General features: G+C 44.3%; 1 long non-coding RNA gene across 1 annotated transcript in view; it reads left to right on the top strand.

Moving 5' to 3' along the window:
• LOC140196172 (uncharacterized) overlaps positions 1 to 21,135 on the top strand; it is a 51,407-nt gene that overhangs the window by 3,952 nt on the left and 26,320 nt on the right. The window contains exon 2 of the long non-coding RNA XR_011885643.1: positions 4,455 to 4,710. This is a non-coding gene — a long non-coding RNA (uncharacterized lncRNA). The remainder of the gene's footprint in view (positions 1 to 4,454; positions 4,711 to 21,135) is intronic.

Below are 21,135 nucleotides of genomic sequence, written 5' to 3'. Positions count from 1 at the left end.
CTTTATTAGTTTAGGCTTTGAGCTCATAAATTATGTTACAGTTTTATAAAACTCCAGTCAGGCCACATCTGGAGTATTGCATATAGTGCTGGTCGTCCCATTGTAAGAAGGATGTTGAGGCATTAGAGAAAGTGCAAAAGAGGTTTACCTGGATGCTGCCTGGATTAGACAGCTCGTGTTCTAATGAGAGGCTGGATGTGCCCTCTTCTCATTGCTACCATCAGGAGCCTGAAGGCAGACACGCAGTGGCACAGGAAGAGTTTCTTCCCCTCTGCCATCAGATTTCTGAATGGCTAATAACCACACTACTTATTTAACTATTTTATATACTTATATATATACCGGTGATATTAAACCTAATTCTGATTCAAACTTGGAACGATTTCTCTGGAGCAGCGGAGGCTGAGGAGAGATCTAACAGAGGTTTATAAGATTATGAGAGGCATAGATAGAGGAGACAGAAAATACCTTTTTCGCAGAGGGCATGCATTTAAGGTGAGAGTGGTAGGTTCAAAGGGGATATGAGGGGTAAGTTTTTTACACAGAGAGTGGTGGGTGCCTGGGATGAAACATTAGAGACTTTTAAGAGACAGCAAGATAGGCACATGAATGTGAGGAAAATGGAAGGATGTGGACATTGTGTAGGCAGAAGGGATTAGTCTAGCTGGTCATTTGATTACTAATTTATTTGGTTCAGCACAACAACGTGGGCTGCAGGGCCCGTCCCTGTGCTGTCTGGTTTTATACTCTATGTTCTATGTGCAGAGATACAGTCGAGAGCTTTGTCATGCCATCCATGCAGATTACTTCATTACAACAGTGTATTGGGTTAGTACAATGGAAAAGCTATAACAGAATGCAAAGTAAGGTGTTAGAGTTTCAACAAAATGCATTGCAAGCAGCCAATAAGGAGCAAGTTTCTACACAGCTAGGTTGTGAGGTCAAGATTCCACTTCATTGTACTAGGAGCCCATCGAATTAGTCTTATAGCAGCAGGATGTTATTAGAGTTGGTCTCGAGGAAGCTCATGTGAATGATCATAGGAATGGGAGGTTCAATGTCTGAGGAGTGTTTGATGACTCTGGGCCTGCACTCGCTGTGCTTGTGTAGATGAGTTTGTGCCCACGAGAACATACTCTACATACCAAGATCAAAAGTCGTGGATGAACCAGGAGGTTGGTTGTCTGCTGACAGCTACATCTGTGGCAGTCAAGTCTGACGACCCAGGTCTGTACAAGGCAGCCAGGTACGTCCTTGTGGTAAACCATGTATATATGTTGTAACTCGGTTGCCTGTCTGGACACACCCCTCTGCTGACTGCCCCTGAGCGCTCCTCCCACAGAGTCCTGTATAAGGGTGTTCGCCTTGCCCCTCCCCCTCAGTCCGGGGGCAGACACTCACTGTGCAGGTCGTATTGTACAGCGAATAAAAGCCTTTCAGTATTTTACCAAACCTCAGTCTTTTGGAGTAATTGAAGGTGCTTCAGTCCTACAGAGGGCTACTTCAAGAGCTAAGGAATGAAGTTGGAGGCGATATCACTGGGATTTCATTCGGAGTTTGAGAAGATTTGGTACGTCTTCAAAAACACACAAAAATTTCTACAGGTGTACTATGAAAAGCATCCTAACTGACTGCATCACCTGCTGGTATGGGGGGTGGGGGGGCTACTGCACAGGATTGAAATAAGCTGCAGTGAAGTGTAGACTTAGTCAGGCCCATCATGGCACTAACCTCCATGGTAATCAGGACATCTACCAGGAGTGACGCCTCAAACAGTTGGCATCACCCCCATCACCCAGGGCAAACTCTCTTCTCATTGCTACCATCGGGAAGGAGGTACAGAAGCGAAAAGCTAAACACTCAATGATTCAGGAACATCTTCTTCCCCTCTACTATCCAATTTCTGAATGGACATTGAACCCATGAACACTATCTCATTACTTTTTATTTTTGTGTTTGCACAACCAATTGAATTTAACCATTTTATATATATATTTACTGTAATTCACAGTTTCTATCTCGATCACTATATATTGCAGTGTACTGCTGCCGCAAAGTCAATAAGACCATAAAATCATAAGACATAGGAGCAGAATTAGGCCATTTGGCCCGTCGAGTCTGCTCCATCATTCAATTATGGCTGATCCTTTTCTTCCCCCTTCCTCCCCGGCCTTCTTCCCGTAACCTTTGATGCTGTGACCAATCAAGAACCTATCAATCTCTGCCTTAAACACACCCAACGACCTGGCCTCCACAGCTGCCTGTGGTAACAAATTCCTCAAATTCACCACCCTCTGGCTAAAGAAATTTCTCCGCATCTCTGTTTTAAATGAACGCCCCCCTATCCTGCGGCTGTGCCCTCTTGTCCCAGGCTCCCCCACCATAGGAAACATCCTTTCCACATGTACTCTGTCTAGGCTTTTCAACATTCAAAAGGTTTCAATGGGATCTCCTCTCATCCTTCTGAATTCCAGTGAGTACTGGCCCAGAACCATCAAACATTCCTCATGTGATAGCCCTTTCATTCCTGGATTCTGATTTGATGGAGAATGGACGTGAAATCACAGAGGAACATCTAGAGAAATTACCGAAACTCCCGTCCGCTGCTGTCGTTACTGTGTGGTCGGGAATCTTTCGGCAGGTAGGCCTCAAAATCCCCGGCCTTGCCTGCTTTAGGTGACCGAGAAAGAGGTCGAATCACTCGGACAGAGATGGCGCTCAGTACTCGGTGTCGGAGAGCTGATCAGAGCTCAAAGTTTTCGGATGACTCAGAGTCAGATTGTGGTCGGCATGGCAGGGAGAGTTTTTCTTCCCTCTCCCGACTGCGTGAGATGTGGGACATTTGAGAAACTTTGAACTTTACTGTGCTCACGGACTTTCTTCATCAAGTTATGGTATTGTGCACTGTTGTAACTATATGTATAATTATGTGGTTTTGTCAGTTTTTTCAGTCTTGGTTTGTCCTGTGTTTTGTGATATCACACCGGAGGAAATAATGTATCGTTTCTTAATGCATGCATAACTAAATGACAATAAAAGGGGACTGCCTGTCTTCATAACCTTCATAGTCTAATCATCCTTGTGAACCTTGTCTGAACCCTTTCCAATGCCAGCACATCTTTTCTAAGATGAGGGGCCCAAAGCTCTTCACAAAACTCAAGGCAAGGCCTCACCAGTGCCTTATAAAGCCTCAGCATCATATCTCTGCTCTTGTATTCTAGACCTCTTGAAATGAATGCTAACATGGCATTTGCCTTCTTCACCACCAACTCAACCCACAAGTTAACCTTCAGGGTGTTCTGCACATGGACTCCCTAGTCCTTTTGCATCTCAGAGTTTTAGATTTTCTCCCCATTTAGTAAATAGTTGGCACAATTATTTCTTCTACCAAAGTGCATGACCATGCATTTCCCAACATTGCATTTCATTTGCCACTTTCTTGCCCATTCTCCTAATCAGTCTAAGTCCTTCTACATCCTATCTCTTTCCTCAACACTACTTGTCCCTCCACCAATCTTCATATCATCTGCAAACTTTGCAACAAAGCCATCCATTCCATTATCTAAATCATTGATATACAGCTTAAAAAGAAGCCGTCCCAACACCGACCCCTGCGGAACACATCTAGTCACTGGCAGCCAACCAGAAAAAGATCCTTTCGTTCCTGCTCGCTGCCTCCGACCAATCAGCCAATGCTCTAACCATGCTAATAGCTTTCTTGTAATTCCATGAGCTCGTAAAACAAATTTCAAGAAATTTCATGACATATGCCAGTGGTATTAAATCTGATTCAAATTCTGAATGAAGGGGATCTCACTGAAACCTATGGAAGATTGGAAGGCCTAGATAGACCGGAAGTGGAAAGGGGGATTTCTTATGGAGGGGGATTTTAGGAACAGAGGGTACAGCCTCAGAAAAAAAACAAAAATTCCTTTAGAACAGAGATGAGGAGGAATTTCTTTAGTCGGAGAGTGTTGAATCTGTGGAATTTATTGCCACAGATGGCTGTCAAGGCCAAGTTATTGGGTATATTTGAAAGGGAGGTTGATAGGTTCTTGATTAGTTAGGGTGTCAAAGGGAGGAGAATGGGGTAATAAATCAGCCATGGTGTAGCAGACTCGATGGGCTGAATGGTCTAATTCTGCTCCTATGTCTGATGGTCTAACAGGATAGAATCTGTCCTTGAGCTTTCCCTGCACTCTTTCTTTGCTGTTTGCATCATACTTGTTGTCTCTCCAAGGTCCTGTATAACTGCACTGTACCCTACACCTTTAGTCCTGTACACGAGTCCCCCCTCAACAAAAGCCAATACACAATTATCCCTTGTGTACACCTGTGTGTGCTCTTTCAGAAAGTTGCGTACGAGCACAATGAAGTTGCTGAGAACATCAACACTGCGCAGTCTCTCAGCGTATAACAAAGCCTCCATTATATCTGTCTATTTGTTTATTTAGAGATACCGCATGGTAACAGGTCCTTCTGGCCCAATGAGCCCACGCCACCCAGTTACACCCACAAGACCAAAAAAACCACATGCCGTTGGGATGTGGGAGGAAACTGGAGCACCCAAAGGAAACTGGGGCACCCGGAGGAAACCAGGGCACCCGGAGGAAACTGGAGCACCCAGAGGAAACTGGGATACCCGGAGGAATCAGGGGCACCCGGAGGAAACTGGAGCACCCAGAGGAAACTGAGGTACCTGGAGGAAATGTAGGTAGTCATGGGGAGAATGTACAGACTCCTTATACTCAGCAGAGTAATTGATCCCGGGTTGCTGGTGCTGGAACAACGTTACGCTAACCGCCACATTACTGTGCTGCCCCTTGGAATGCGCCAGAGTGGATGACTTCACACTTTCCAAGCTAAATCCCGCTGCTAAATTCTTACCCACTCTCAGCCTGTTCATATTGTGTTGAAACCCTTTAAACTCATACTCGTACAGCACAGAAACAGGTCCTTCAGCCCACAAGGCTCATCCTGACATTTCTGCATTACACTACACCACAATAATCCCATTTACCCACCTTAACTCCACATCTCAGGTGGCAGGGTGGAGTTAGGTCTCTACCAAAGGAGGTGAAAGGTGCTCCTTCCCTCCTCTAGACCGCCCGTCACCCTTGGGCAAGATGTAGCCTGACTTAGCCCCCCATCGATCAGGGTCACGTGAAGGCAAGGGAGCAGGTGGTGGATGGTCGTATGAGCAGCTGGTGCATATCACAAATCACAACAAATTTCACAGCATACGTTGGTAATATTAAACCTGGTTCTAATTCAAACTTAGATTAACTTCTCTGGAACAGCGGAGGTTGAGGGGAGATCTGATAGAGGTTTTCCAGCATCTGTAGATTTTCTCTTGTTTGTGATTGATATATTACTTAATATTTATTTTCCTGCAGGCATTCACAGTAGAACAGAGAAATACAATAGAACCAATTAAAAACTACACAAAAAGACTGACAAGCAACTAACGTGCAAAAGGAGATGCACAGTCCAAATAATAATAAAAAAATAAAAAAAGTAAATAAATAATATTGATAACATGAGTGTCGTGTCCTTGACAGTGAGTCCATAGGTTGTGGAATCAGTTCAGTGTTGAGTTGAGTGAGGTTTTCCACGCTGGTTCAGGAGCCTGATGATTGAAGAGTAATAACTGTTCCTGAATCTAGTGGTGTGGGACCTGAGGCTCCTGTACGTCCTGTCCAATGGGAGCAGTGAAAAGAGAGCAAGGCCTGGATGCTGGAGGTCCCAGATGATGGGTGCTTCTTTCTTTTGGTAGCATTCCTCGTAGATGTGCTCAATGGTGGAACTATCAGGCTCCTGAACCTGGTGTGGATAATTTCAGTCATCACAAGTCTGAACTGATTCCACAACTTATAGACTCACTTTCAAGGACTTTATAACTCATGTTCTCCATGTAACAGTTTTGTCATTTATTTACACAGTTTGTCTTTTTTTTGATTGGCCTAATCTAAAAAATAATAAAAAGGCAGCCTACAGAGAAGATAGATAGACAGATAGATATACTTTATTGATCCAGAGGGAAATTGGGTTTCATTACAGCTGCATCAACCAAGAATAGAGCATAAATATAGAAATACAAAAACCACAAACAATCAAACAACAAAATGCAAACTATGCCAGATGGAAAATAATTCCAGGACCAGTCTATTGGCTCAGGGTGTCTGACCCTCCACGGAAGGAGCAGCACATTCAATGGCCACAGGCAGGAACGACCTCCCGTGCCGCCCAGTGTTGTATCTCGGTGGAAGGTGGCTGAAGCCCAACAGTAAGAAGTTCAATATCCGGTCTACAAACACGTTCCTTGATCGTAATATGACCCGAATTGCACTTTCTGTTGTTAACCAGAACAGTAAGCACCCAACTCCTTTACGCTTACCACTCTCAGTGCACTTCTGGTCAGCCGGAACGGTCTGAAAGCCATCCATGGAGAAGTTTGGATCGGGTATGTCCTCGTGCAGCCCCGTTCCAGTGAAGCACATAACACTGCACTCCCGAAATGTTCTCTGAAGTCATCACCCTGACATAGTGGTTTCATGAAAGCAACCTCTCCCTCAATGTTGCAAAAACAAAGGAACTGGTTGTGGACTACAGACGGAATGGAGGCAGGCTAACCCCTATTGACATCAATGGATCTGGGGTTGAGAAGGTGAACAGCTTTAAGTTCCTCAGCATACATATTATCAAGGATCTTACGTGATCGGTACATACTGGCTATGTGCTGAAAAAAAGCACAACAGCGCCTCTTCCACCTGAAGAAGTTTGGTATGGGCCCCAAAATCCTAAGGACTTGCTATAGGGACACAATTGGGAGCATCTTAACTGGCTACAACATTGCCTGGTATGCGAACTGTACTTTCCTCAATTGCAGGACTCTGCAGAGAATGGTACGGACAGCCCAACACATCTGTGAACTTCCCACTATTCAGGACATTTACAGAGACCGGTGTGTAAAAAGGGCCCGAAGGATCATTGGGGACCTGAGTCAACCTAACCATAAACTGTTCCAGCTGCCACAGTTCCGCAACATAAAAGCCAGGATCAACAGGCTCCAGGACAGCCTCTTCCACCAGGCCATCAGACTGATTAATTCACGCTGATACAATTGTATTTCTATGCTATATTGTCTGTCCTGTTGTACATACTATTTATTACAAATTATTATAAATTGCACATTGCACATTTAGTCAGAGATGTAACGTAAAGGTGTTTACTCCTCATGTATGTGAAGGATGTAAGTAAGAAAGTCAATTCAACTCAATTCAATTTTGTAAATTGTTTGCTTGGCAGTCTTTGTTTATGTACAGTTTTTCATAAATTCTATTCTATTTCTTTATTTTCCTACAGATGCCTGCAGGAAAATGAATCTCAAGGTAGTGTATGGTAACATCTATGTACTTTGATCATAATTTCACTTTGCCTTGTTTATGGGAAGGTGAACACTGGAAAGGGTTTCCAGTATCAACCATACAGATGTCTCTTTACATCATTTTCTTTACTCGCAATCCAAGCAAACACTGGATATATGGCACTTTGTCCCTCAGTCTAATCACTGGTATGGATTGAAGGTAGCTGTGGCCCAGCTACTGCTCCCTCCATTACCCTGTCTGGCAGACGCTGCCCAACCTGAGGATCATCCATTCATTCCACTCTTTGCTTCCTGCCCCACAACCTCTTCTCAAACCATGTTGACATGCCAACCCCAATTTCTTGCATCCCATAGGTGTCACTGAGATTCCCCCCTCATTCTCCTTAACTCCAGCAGGTACAACCCCACAGCCATCAAACACTCCTCATCCATTGACTCTTCCATTCCTGGAGTCATGCTCACGACCCTACTCTGGACCCTCTTCAATGCCAGAACATTCTTTCTTAGATAAAGGGTCCAAAACATCTCATAATACACTAAGTATTATAAAGTCTCAGCATTATGTCCTTGCTTTTATATTCCAGTGCCCTCAAAATTAACATTGCCTTTTCCTTCCTTACCAATGACTCAGCCTACCAGTCTGCCTATTTATTTAACTATTTATGGTTCTATGACTATTTATTATTTATGGTGCAACTGTAACGAAAACCAATTTCCCCCGGGATCAATAAAGTACGACTATAACTATGACTACCTTTAGGGAATCCTACACAAGGACTTCCAAGTCCCTTTGCATCTGATTTTTGAAGTTTCTTCCTGTATCAAAAATAGTCTATGCCTTTACTCCTTCTACCAAAGTGCATAACCATACACTTTTCTACACTATATTCCATCTGCCACTTCTTTGCCCATTCTTTCAATCTAGCTAATTCCTTTTTCAGACTTCTTGCTTCCCCAAGACTACCTGCCTTTTCTGCTCTCTTTGTATCATCTACAAACCTAGCCACAAAGCCATCAATTCTGTCATCCAAATCATTGACATATAACATGAGAAGAAGCAGTCCCAACAGCAACCCCTGTGGAAAGCCACTAATGCTAGACACCTCATCAGTGGATAATTTGTTGTGTGTATTTGTTGGGAGAATACCTATGGGATTTGTTCAGATCGGCATGGTCTGCACAGATGTGTTGGGCTGAAGAGCCTTTTCCTGTGTTGTTCTATGTTGAACACAATGGAGTACATAACTACGTCATTAACCAAATAATTAATTCAATGTATCTTTTCTTATTAGATTGTAATCCCTGTAAATAAAAAAAGCACAATTTATTTCTACATCTCAATGTGTCTATTTTCTGTCTGTCTTGTATTTTGTGTTGCGTGTTTTATTATGGGTTATGGTAATTTGTCACATGGGTTGGAGCATGGCAAAAGAATGAGCGTAGTTGTGTATTTACCCGTTGTGTCATTAGATTAGTTAGAAATAGAGACTGAACAGGAGTTGGATATTTTTTGTTGACCGCTGACTTAGCTATTTCGTTAATTGTGATATCACTAAGAATGCGTGGGGATCTCATTGAAACCCACTAAATGTGGAAAGGACTAGATAGGGTGAATGTGGATAGGATGTTTCGTATGGTGGGGGTATCCAGAACTAGAGGGCACACCCTCAAAATTGAGGGGTGACCCTTTAGAACAGAGGTAAGGAGGAATTTCTTTAGCCAGAGAGTAGTAAATCTGCGGAATGCTCCGCCGCAGACTGTGTTGGAGGCCAAGTCCGTGGGTTTATTCAAAGTGCAAGTTGATAGTTTCCTGATTGGTCATGGCATCAAAGTATATGGCAAGATGGCAGGTGTATGGGGTTGAGTGGGATCTGGGATCAGCCGTGATGGAATGGCAGAGCAGACTCGATGGGCTGAATAGCTTGATTTTGTTCCTATGTCTTATGGTCTTATGGTCTTTGCTGGTTTCATAATAAAGAATTGTACATACTTTTTTCAACTCGGAACTCAGTTATGTGTCGAGTCCCTCATTCAGTCTCTCAGTGGTTTTGGCTGGTTATACAAGTAACCGCTACACACAATATTATCCAAAGTGAACAGAAGGCCAATTATATTTCCTCTCACTAACGTAATTCAGTTAGCTAATTCACACTTTTATATCAAATAGACTAGATTATCTCCAATATTTAGAGATCAGTTAATTATATTCAATCTTATTTAGATCAAATCGACTCTCCACACAGCCTTTTATCACCTGGACAATAGGAATACTTACATCAGGCTGTTATTGATCGACTATAGATCAGCATTCAACACCATCATGCCCTCACTTCCAATCAACAAGCTCCAAAACCTGGGCCTCTGTACCGCCCTCTGAAACTGAATCCTGAACTTACTCATTGGGAGACCACAGTCTGTGTAGATTAGAAAGAAAATGTCCTTTTCATTGGCAATCAACACTGCCACACCTGAAGGATGTGCACTTATCCCACTGCTTTACTCTTCCTACACCCACAACTGTGTGGCTGAACACCGCTCAAACATCATCTATAAATTTGCCAACGACACAACTATTGCTGATAGAACTTCAAAATGTGATGAAGAGGCATAGAGACGCGAGATAGATCAGCTGGTTGAGAGGCGTCGCCGTAATAACCTTGCACTCGACATCAGTAAGACCAAGTAATTGGATTGTGGACTTCAGGAAGGGGAAGTTGAGGGAACACAACCAATACTCATCGACAGATCAGAAGTGAAAAGGGTCAATAGTTTCAAGTTGCTGGGTTTCATTTTCTCTGAAGATCTATCCAGTCCCAACATATTGATGCAAATGCAAAGAAGACACGCTCACAGTTATATACCATTATGAGTTTGTGATTTGGTATGTCACCAAAGACGCTCGCAAATTTCTACAGATGTAACATGGAGAGCTTTCTAACTGATTGCATCACCATCTGGCACAGAGGGGCCATGCATAGGGTCTGAGAAAGCTGCAGAAAGTTGTAAACTCAGCCAGTTCCGTCACAGCACTAACCTCCCCAGCTTCAAATCGAGGTCATCTTCAAAAGGCAGCATCCATCATTAAGGACCCCATCACCCCGGGCGTGCTCTCTTCTCATTATTACCTTCAAGAAGGAGGTACAGGAGTCTGAAGACGTACACTTAACATTTCAGGAACAGTTTGTTCCCTCTGTTATCAGATTTTGGAATGGACAATGAACCATGAACACTACCTCAGCATTTTTCCCCACTCTTTTTGCATTACATGTAGCATTTTCTTTTTTTATATACTGTATAGAATCAGGCAGTGTAGATACAAACACTTCAGCCCAAGGACTCTACACCTACCAGGAAATATTCTTCATTTTGGAGCAGATGGACAAGAAAACTCATCAAAGACTCTAACTTCCCCAGAAGGCTAAAGAAATTTGGCCTGTCTCCATTGACTCTTACCAAGTTTTATTGACCAGAAGACCATAAGATTTAGGAGCAGAATTAGGCCATTGGGCCTATCAAGTGTGCTCTGCCATTTCATCAATGGCTGATCTATTTTCCCTTTCAGCCCCAATCTCCTGCCTTCTTCTCATATCCTTTCAGGTCCTGACTAATCAGAAATTTATCATCCTCAGCCTTAAGTATATCCAATGTCTTTGCCTCTACAGCCACCTGTAGCAATGAATTCCACATATACCTCTCTCTGGCTGAAGAAATTCCTCATCATCTGCATCCTAAAAGGACACCCCTCTATTCTGAGGCTGTGTCCTTTGGTTTTAGGCTCCCCCACCATAGGGAACATCCTCAACACATCCACATCTATTGATGCACCATCGAAAGCTTTCTGTCTGGATGCATAACTCTTTACAGGCGGTGGCGGGAATTGAACCCTAGTCAGTGATTGCTGATGCTGTGAAGCAATTGCGCCAACTGCTATGCGACTGTGCTGCCCCTAATCTGCCCCTGTGTCTTATGGGATCTCCTTTGCCCAGAAAGTGGAAAGTACTCTCAATGCACTGCTGGAAAAGTGATGGAAGCAGAGTTGTTGGCAGCATTTAAGAGGGTTCCAGACAAACATTTGAATTGTTTGGGCAAAGAGGGCTATTGGTCAAGTGCAGGGAGATTGGATCATGATGAAGAGTGCCCATTGGTCAGAATGGACAAGCTGCACTGAATAGCTTATTTTTATGCCATTTTTTAACAAAACTATAAAACACACAGAATATTTACCTTCCCAGAAATCTCCCATGGTGAATGCATGCTCCTTCTCCAAGGATACTTGGGTATGAATGAATCCCTGGAAGAGAGCAGGCAGTTAGCCCTCCACCTGGACCTGTGAATGAGCATCAGGCATCTTGGACAGCCGCAGAAGCAAGCCCAACAGCAACACTTTCCCCTCCACCCCCTGAACTGCATGTACTGGGTGCACATATATCATAAGACCATAAGACTTAAGACAAGACTTAGGCCATCTGGCCCATTGAGTCTGCTCCACCACTCAATCATGGATGATCTTTTTTTCTAACTCCTCCTCAACCTCAGTTCCTGGCCTTCTCCCTGTAACCTTTGATGCCATAGAAACCATAGAAAAACTACAGCACAGAAACAGGCCTTTTGGCCCTTTTGGCTGTGCTGAACCATTTTCTGCCTAGTCCCACTGACCTGCACACGGACCATATCCCTCCATACACCTCCCATCCATGTATCTGTCCAATTTATTCTTAAATGTTAAAAAAGAACCCACATTTACCACCTCGTCTGGCAGCTCATTCCACACTCCCACCACTCTCTGTGTGAAGAAGCCCCCCCTAATGTTCCCTTTAAACTTTTCCCCTTCACCCTTAAACCATGTCCTCTGGTTTTTTTCTTCCCTTGCCTCAGTGGAAAAAGCCTGCTTGCATTCACTCTAGCAACACACATCAAAGTTGCTGGTGAACGCAGCAGGTCAGGCAGCATCTGTAGGAAGAGGTGCAGTCGACGTTTCAGGCCGAGACCCTTCGTCAGGACTAACTGAAGGAAGAGTGAGTAAGGGATTTGAAAGTTGGAGGGGGAGGGGGAGATCCAAAATGATAGGAGAAGACAGGAGGGGGAGGGATAGAGCCAAGAGCTGGACAGGTGATAGGCAAAAGGGATACGAGAGGATCATGGGACAGGAGGTCCGGGAAGAAAGACAAGCGGTGGGGGGAACCAGAGGATGGGCAAGGGGTATATTCAGAGGGACAGAGGGAGAAAAAGGAGAGTGAGAGAAAGAATGTGTGTATAGAAATAAGTAACAGATGGGGTACAAGGGGGAGGTGGGGCATTAGCGGAAGTTAGAGAAGTTGATGTTCATGCCATCAGGTTGGAGGCTACCCAGATGGAATATAAGGTGTTGTTCCTCCAACCTGAGTGTGGCTTCATTTTGATAGTAGAGGAGGCCATGGATAGACATATCAGAATGGGAATGGGATGTGGAATTAAAATGTGTGGCCACTGGGAGATCCTGCTTTCTCTGGCGGACAGGGCGTAGGTGTTTAGCAAAGCGGTCTCCCAGTCTGCGTCGGGTCTCGCCAATATATAAAAGGCCACATCGGGAGCACCGGACGCAGTATATCACCCCAGCCGACTCACAGGTGAAGTGTTGCCTCACCTGGAAGGACTGTTTGGGGCCCTGAATGGTGGTAAGGGAGGAAGTGTAAGGGCATGTGTAGCACTTGTTCCGCTTACACGGATAAGTGCCAGGAGGGAGATCAGTGGGGAGGGATGGGGGGGGACGAATGGACAAGGGAGTCACGTAGGGAGCAATCCCTGCGGAATGCAGAGAGAGGGGGAGGGAAAGATGTTCTCCTCCCTTACCACCATTCAGGGCCCCAAACATCCTTCCAGGTGAGGCGACACTTCACCTGTGAGTCGGCTGGGGTGATATACTGTGTTCGGTGCTCCAGATGTGGCCTTTTATATATTGGCGAGACCCGACGCAGACTGGGAAACCGCTTTGCTGAACACCTACGCTCTGTCCGCCAGAGAAAGCAGGATCTCCCAGTGGCCACACATTTTAATTCCACATCCCATTCCCATTCTGACATGTCTATCCACGGCCTCCTCTACTGTAAAGATGAAGCCACACTCAGGTTGGAGGAACAACACCTTATATTCCGTCTGGGTAGCCTACAACTTCTCTAACTTCCGCTAATGCCCCACCTCCGCCTCGTACCCCATCTGTTATTTATTTTTATACACACATTCTTTCTCTCACTCTCCTTTTTCTCCCTCTGTCCCTCTGAATATACCCCTTGCCCATCCTCTGGTTCCCCCCCCCCCCCCACCGTCTTTCTTCCCGGACCTCCTGTCCCATGATCCTCTCGTATCCCCTTTTGCCTATCACCTGTCCAGCTCTTGGCTCCATCCCTCCCCCTCCTGTCTTCTCCTATCATTTTGGATCTCCCCCTCCCCCTCCAACTTTCAAATCTCTTACTCACTCTTCCTTCAGTTAGTCCTGACGAAGGATCTTGGCCTGAAACGTCGACTGCGCCTCTTCCTAGAGATGCTGCCTGGCCTGCTACATTCACCAGCAACTTTGATGTGTGTTGCTTGAATTTCCAGCATCTGCAGAATTCCTGTTGTTTGCATTCTCTCTATCTATACCCATCATAATTTTATATACCTCTATCAAATCTCCCTTTATTCTCCTACGCTCCAGGGAATTAGGTCCTAACCTATTCAACCTTTCTCTGTAACTGAGTTTCTCAAGTCCCGGCAACATCCTTGTAAATCTTTTCTGCACTCTTTCAACCTTATTAATATCCTTCCTGTAATTTGGTGACCAAAACTGAACACAATACTCCAGATTCGGCCTCACCAGTGCCTTATACAACCTCATCATAACATTCCAGCTCTTATACTCAATACTTTGGTTAATAAAGGCCAATGTACCAAAAGCTCTCTTTACGACCCTACCTACCTGTGACGCCACTTTTAGGGAATTTTGTATCTGTATTCCCAGATTCCTCTGTTCCACTGCACTCCTCAGTGCCTTACCATTTACCCTGTATGCTTTACCTTGGTTTGTCCTTCCAAAGTGCAATACCTCACACTTGTCTGTATTAAACATACCAATGTTTAATGTCCAATCAAGAACCTATCAATCTCTGCCTTAAATACACCCAATCACCTGGCCTCCACAGCTGCCTGTGGCAACAAATTCCACAAATTCACCACCCTCTGGCAAAATAAATTTCTCTGCGCCTATTATATTTTCTATAAGCTCCAGAGACTGTTGTCTGTGAAAATCCTAGGAGAACAGCAATTGTCTGAAATGATCAAACTACCCCTTATGGCACTAACAATCACTTCACAGTCAAAGTCACTTAGATCACATTTCTTCCCCCGTCTGACGTTTGATCTGAATAACAACCGAACCTCGTGACCATGTCTGCATGCTTTTGAGTTGCTGCCACATGATTAGATAATTAGATATTTGTATTAACGAGCAGATGTAGAGGTGTACCTAATAAAGTGGCCACTGTGTGTATGTGTGTGGAAGTTGCCTCTCTGAATAATTCATTAATTTCTCTATTTTCCTGTAAATACCTGCAAGAAAGTGAATCTCGGGGTAGCATATGGTGACATTTATGTACTTTGATAATAAATTTACTTTGGCTTTGGTATTATATCATAAATCATGTGAGGGCAGGCTTGAAGGGCCAAGTGGGCTATTCCCTACTCTTACTTTTCAATGATTATGGCAATTTTGTTTATGTTTATAAGAATGGGAAAGCCTACAAATGTTAGTGGATATGGCCCAGACCATCACAGGTAAAGCTGTCCCCACCATCGATCACACCTACAAGGAGCACTGCCACAAGAAAGCAGTATCCATCATCAAGGCCTACACCATATAGGCCATGCTCTCTTATTGCTGCTGCCATCGGGGAGGTGGTACAGGAGCCTCAGTCCCCACACCACCAGGTTCAGGAACTGTTATTACCCCTCAACCATCAGGCCCCTGAACAACAGCAACACACATCAAAGTTGCTGGTGAACGCAGCAGGCCAGGCAGCATCTCTAGGAAGAGGTACAGTTGACGTTTCAGGCCGAGACCCTTCGTCAGGACTAAGTGAAGGAAGAGTTAGTAAGAGATTTGAAAGTGGGAGGGGGAGGGGAAGATCCAAAATGATAGGAGAAGACAGGAGGGGGAGGGATGGAGCCAAGAGCTGGACAGCTGATTGGCAAAGGGGATATGAGAGGATCATGGGACAGGAGGCCCAGGGAGAAAGACAAGGCGGCAGGGAAAACCCAGAGGATGGGCAAGGGGTATAGTCAGATGGACAGAGGGAGAGAAAGGGGAGTGAGAGAAAGAATGTGTGTATAAAAATAAATAACGGATGGGGTACGAGGGGGAGGTGGGGCATTAGTGGAAATTAGAGAAGTCAGTGTTCACGCCATCAGGTTGGAGGCTACCCATACGGAATATAAGGTGTTGTTCCTCCAACCTGAGTGTGGCTTCATCTTTACAGTAGAGGAGGCCGTGGATAGACATGTCAGAATGGGAATGGGATGTGGAATTAAAATGTGTGGCCACTGGGAGATCCTGCTTTCTCTGGCGGACAGAGCGTAGGTGTTCAGCAAAGCGGTTTCCCAGTCTTCGTCGGGTCTCGCCAATATATAGAAGGCCACATCGGGAGCACCGGACGTAGTATATCACCCCAGTCGACTCACAGGTGAAGTGTCGCCTCACCTGGAGGGACTGTCTGGGTCCCTGAATGGTAGTGAGGGAGGAAGTGTAAGGGCATGTGTAGCACTTGTTCCGCTTACAAGGATAAATGCCAGGAGGAAGATTAGTGGGGAGGGATGGGGGGGGAAACGAATGGACAAGGGAGTCGCGTAGGGAGCGATCCCTGCAGAAAGCAGGGGGGGGGAGGGAAAGATGTGCTTAGTGGTGGGATCCCGTTGGAGGTGGCAGAAGTTACGGAGAATAATATGTTGGACCCGGAGGCTGGTGAGGTGGTAGGTGAGGACCAGGGGAACCCTATTTCTAGTGGGGTGGCGGGAGGATGGAGTGAGAGCAGATGTGAACAACAGATGTGAGCAGATTTCCCTGAACAACAGGCCTGGATAACTTCACTCACTGCAACACTGATCTGTTTCCACAACCTAAGGACTCACTTTTCAGGAATCTACAACTCATGCTCTCAGTTATATTTATTTACTTAGTTATTTATTACTTCCATTTATTTGTATTTTGCCAAATGGTTGCTTGTCTGTCTAAGTGTGACGTTTTTCATTAATTATTAGACCATAAGACATAGGAGCAGAAATAGGCCATTTGACCCATCGAGTCTGCATCGCCATTGGATCATGACTGATCCATTTTCCCTCTCAGCTTCAGTCTCCTGCCTTCTCCCCATATCCTTTCACATCCTAACTAATCAGGAATCTATCAGCTTCTGCCTTAAATATACATGAAGATTTAGCCTCCACAGCCACCTGTGGCAATGAATTTCACAGATTCACCACTCTGGTCAAAGAAATTCTCCCTCATCTCTGTTCAAAACACACATCCCTCTGTTCTGAGACCGTGTACTCTGGTCTTAGAGTCTCCACCATAGGAAACATCCTCTCCACATCCACTCTCTCAAGGACTTTCACCATTCGATATGTTTCAATGAAGTCACCCCTCATTTTTCTGAACTCTATTGAATACAGGCCCAGAGCCATCAAACGTTCTTCATATGACAAGCTGTTCAATCCTGGAATCATTTTCGTGAACCCTTTTGAACTCTCAGGTTTCAGCACATCCTTTCTAAGATAAGGGGCCCAAAGCTGCTCACAGCACTCAATATTTTGTTGCATTTCTTTCTTTTACTGAAAATGTCTGTAAGGAAATAAGTCTCAGGGAAGTGTATGGCGATAAATACAGTAAATACGCTGATAATAAATTTATTTTAAACTGCATCAGTGACTCTGTTTCCAACCCTCTCTCAGGCAGTGTGTTCCACGTACACATAAGTATGAGTAAATAATTTCACTCAACTTCATTTGCCTCATCACTGAACTGTCCCACAACCTATGGACTCACTTTCAGGAACTCTTCATCTTAAGTTCTCAATATTTCTTTCTTATTTATTTATTATTATTATTTCTTTCTTTTTGTACTTGCACAGTTTGTTGTCTCTTGCACGTTAGTTGAATGCCGTTTGTTGGGGTCTTTTATTCATTTTATTAAGGTTATTATTCTATTCTGCATTTATTGAGGGGATATGGTGAGAGGGCAGGTGTATGGGGTTGAATGGGATCCGGGATCAGGCATAATGAAATGCTGGAGCAGACTCGAAGGGCTGAATGGCCTAATTCTGCTGCTGTGTCCTGTGGTCTTATAGGTACATGGATACATGAAAAATGGAGGGAAGGACTGGAATGATGGTGGAATAGGTTTCTATGATTCATCACCACATTGCAGTCTGAAGGGCCAATTCTGTGCTGTACTCTTCTATGTTCTATGATCTATGTTCTACCAATTTACTAAATGCCCTCCTGTGTATCACCCATATCCTTCCATTCCCTTCATATTCGTGTGCCTATCTAAAAGCCTCCTAAAGTCCACCAAACTGCTTGCTTCCACCTGTTAATCTATTACTCTCTGTGTAAAGAAAAACTGCCCTCACATCACATTTCGACCTTCCCTCGCTAACCTTGGAAGCACTACCTCCATCAGTAAGGACTTCCAACACCCAGGTCCTGCCCTCTTCTCATTGCTACAATCAGGGAGGAGGTACAGGAGCCTGAAGACACACACTCAATGATTCAGGAATAGCTTCTTCCCCTCTGACATCAGATTTATCTCACTACTTTTTTTTTCTCTTTTTGCACGAGGTATTTTATTTAACTTTGTACACATATTTACTGTAATTTACTTTTTTTATTATTTGGTATTGCAATGTACTGCTGCCACGTAACAACATATGTCAGTGATATTAAATTGAATTCTTATTCTGATTCTGGTGTTTGACATTTCTATCCTGGGGATAAGATTCTGACCCCAGGTTCTCTTCACAACTGAAATGATCCACCATAAGAAACATCCTAGTGAATCTCCAGTACATTATCTCCAGCACTCTCACAAACTTAAACTATCCTGTTGCCTCTTCCATTTGCTGAAGTATCTTTGTCATTGGATGGCACAGTAGCGTAGTGGCTAGCACAACGCCATCCAGGCTCAATTCCTTCCACGGCCTGTAAGGAGTTCGTACGTTCTCCCCGTGACGGTGCTGGTTTCCACCGGGTGCTCTGGTTTCCTCCTACAGTCCAAAGCCATGCCAGTTAGTAGGTTAATTGGTCATTGTAAATTGTCCTGTGACTAGGGTAGTGTTAAATCGGGGCTTGTTGAGCGGTGAGGCTTGAAGGGACAGAAAGGCTTGTTCCTCGCCGTATCTCAATAAACAATGAAAATGAATAAAATAAACATGCAAAAAGACTCAAATTTCCATGAAGCAACTCCCACACAATTCAGGGTAATAAGTGGAAAATTTGTTTTATGTTTTGTCTGGGGTAAAACCATCAATTAAGATTTTGAAAAGAATTCACCCACTTTGATTTAAAATAGCACGGTGGGACTATTTCTACCTGCTGTTGGTTTGAGTCAGCAGTTTCACATGTACCATATGACTTAGCCTTAACTGTTCTCAAATTACTTCTCAAATGTTAATTGCTGAAATTGAACAGTCCCGTTGTCCCACATCTCTTTAAACTGAAGTATTTAGAATGAGGAATGCGAACTGACAGTAGAATAACTTTGTGTACGTCTTCACACAAGAACACAGGCAAGTGCTACCAGGAGTACAAGTGAACCAAGCCCAAGACTCGCGAACTCAGAATCAGAATCAAATTTATTATCACTGAGTCGGGTGATTGTTTACTCGTTGTTTGCTTTTGCAGCATTAAATTTATGTCAGTTACAAAAATAAAAATAAATCATACAAATAAGTAACAAGGTAGTGTTCATGGGTTCATAGAGCATTCAAAAACCTGATGGAGGCAAAGAAGCTGTTTCTCAATCGTTCTGCTGTGGGTCTTCAGGCTGCTGTGCCTTGGTAGTAATGAGAAGAGTAATTGTCCGTTGTCCCGGATGGTGAGGGCCCTTAATGGAGGGTTCACCTTCTTGCAGCACATTCTCTTAAGGGTGGGCAGTCAGAGGCTTTTTCCCAGGGCTGAGATGGCTAGCACAAGAGGGGACAGTTTTAAGGTACCTGGAAGTAGATACAGAGGAGATGTCAGTGCTGAATGCGTGGAATGGAGTGCAGGCGACGGTGGTGGAGGCAGATAAGATAGGGTCTTTGGACAGATACATGTAGCTTAGAAAAATAGAGGGCTACAGGTAACCCTAGGCAATTTCTAAAGTAAGTACATGTTCGGCACAGCATGTGGGCGAAGGGCCTGTATTGTGCTATGTTTCTATGTTCTCGATAGTGGAGCTGTTGTGCCCATGATGGAGCTGGCAGAATCTAGAAACTTCTGCAGTCTCTTGGACATTGGAACTTCCCTACTAGGCTGTGATGCAGCAGATCAGAATTCTCTCCTCTGTATATCTAGAGAAATTTACAAGAGTCTTTTGGAGAGCTACGATGCCACAATGGCACTCGACAGCGACTTCTTTGAGCGCATCTGCAGAACCAGCTTAATTTCTACCTGTAATGTCTCTCTTTATCCTTTTCAAAATGAATGGGGTTCTGTCGAAGACCCTAACCTAGAGTTACACTCAAACTTCGGTTCTTTGCGGCGATGAAACCCGCTCCTGGGGCTTACCCACCGAGCCGCTTTTTGATATCCCAAGGATGCGGCCCAGAAGATGAGCATGACTTCAGGGTTCTGAGGCTTTTCAGCCATGGGGATGAGCTGATTCCATACCAGCGCCACCGAATGAAGCATTGCGGGCGAAAACAGAGCATCGGGAACAGCAGATCAGCTGTCGGAGGCTCTGTACTCACCGAATCACACACTTCCTCTCTTTCTCTTGTTGGTGGGGGAGAGCTTGTTGCCGATTCCTGGATCGGAGAACTCAGGGGGGAGAAAGGTGACATGGCAGACTTCAACACTATAAATTAGCGGATTGTTTTGTTTTGTTGGTCTTCCCTTTATTAGGGAGAGAGAGCCTGTGGCATGTCAAATTGTCAGGTGAATGATAAGTTTTTGTTATACTGAAGATCATGGTCTATCTTGGGGGCTTTGCTGTCGCTTGGTTGGTGGTGTGTGCTGATGCTTTCTGCTGAAATATGTGGGGAGGAGGAGAATAGATGCTTTGCTGTTGCTTGTGCCTGGGAGGGGGAATAGGGGGACTTTGAGCTTTGAACATTTTTACTATCACTCATTCTTTGGAATACCCTTCTGTTTTCGAACGACAAACATTTCAGATTGTATATTGCATACATTCTCTGGTATTAAATGCATCTATTGAACTATTGAACATACCAAATCTCCTGAATCTCCTAATGAAGTAGAGTCACTTCTTCATGATTACAGCAACATCAAAGTAAGGGAAATAAGCATTAATAAAACAATACAGTCCTAAAGTTCTTGGTGATGCTAAAAGCCAATAAATCCCAGTGATCTTCAGCCCAAAGTCTTGAGAGAGATGGCTGAAGAAAAATGCTATATGATGATGCTCATCTTCTGACATTCCTTAGTTTCAGGAATGAACAATACGGCACAATACAGGCTCCTTAGGTGTTGTGCCGGCACGTTAACCCACCCTAAAATCAATCTAGCTTTCTCTCTCACAG

This window comes from Mobula birostris, chromosome 4 (assembly GCF_030028105.1).
Source record: "Mobula birostris isolate sMobBir1 chromosome 4, sMobBir1.hap1, whole genome shotgun sequence".
NCBI lineage: Eukaryota > Metazoa > Chordata > Chondrichthyes > Myliobatiformes > Myliobatidae > Mobula > Mobula birostris.
This window is presented reverse-complemented; position numbering and strand designations above follow the sequence as displayed.